This window comes from Propithecus coquereli, unplaced genomic scaffold (assembly GCF_000956105.1).
Source record: "Propithecus coquereli isolate 6110/MARCELLA unplaced genomic scaffold, Pcoq_1.0 Scaffold68, whole genome shotgun sequence".
Classification (NCBI taxonomy): Eukaryota; Metazoa; Chordata; class Mammalia; order Primates; family Indriidae; genus Propithecus; species Propithecus coquereli.
The window spans coordinates 799,759-800,201 of record NW_012152840.1 but is presented as its reverse complement, the minus strand read 5'-3'; positions in this window follow the sequence as shown (position 1 = coordinate 800,201).

Sequence of the window (443 nt, the reverse complement as noted above, 5' to 3'; positions counted from 1 at the left end):
TATTGCTCCCTTTAGAATTTTACAGTACTGTAACAATTCCTGCAATATTAAAAAAATGCTGCTTAATTTGTTTAATTTAGCATTTCCCAAACTTGACCCCCCCACACACACACATCCCACAAATATATTAATACATATTTCAGTGGTGGAGGGGAACATTTATTAAAATCTCATGGACCTTTATTCTTGAGAAAATGATGACTTCACATGAAACAAGTTGACAGTCTTCTGCATGACACAGGATACCTTTCTTGGTGAGATCACCACTCATCTCTCTTCGTGCACTGCCCATCTCCAACAGATCACTCACTGCACTCTGGGGTGGTCCAGCAGTTTGTAACAACTTACAGTTTCCCCAGTGAGGCAAGTGCTTCCAAACTCTGCATTTACATGTACTTTAATCTCTGCTGGGAAAGTCCTTTGTCCCCTACCCATCAAATTAA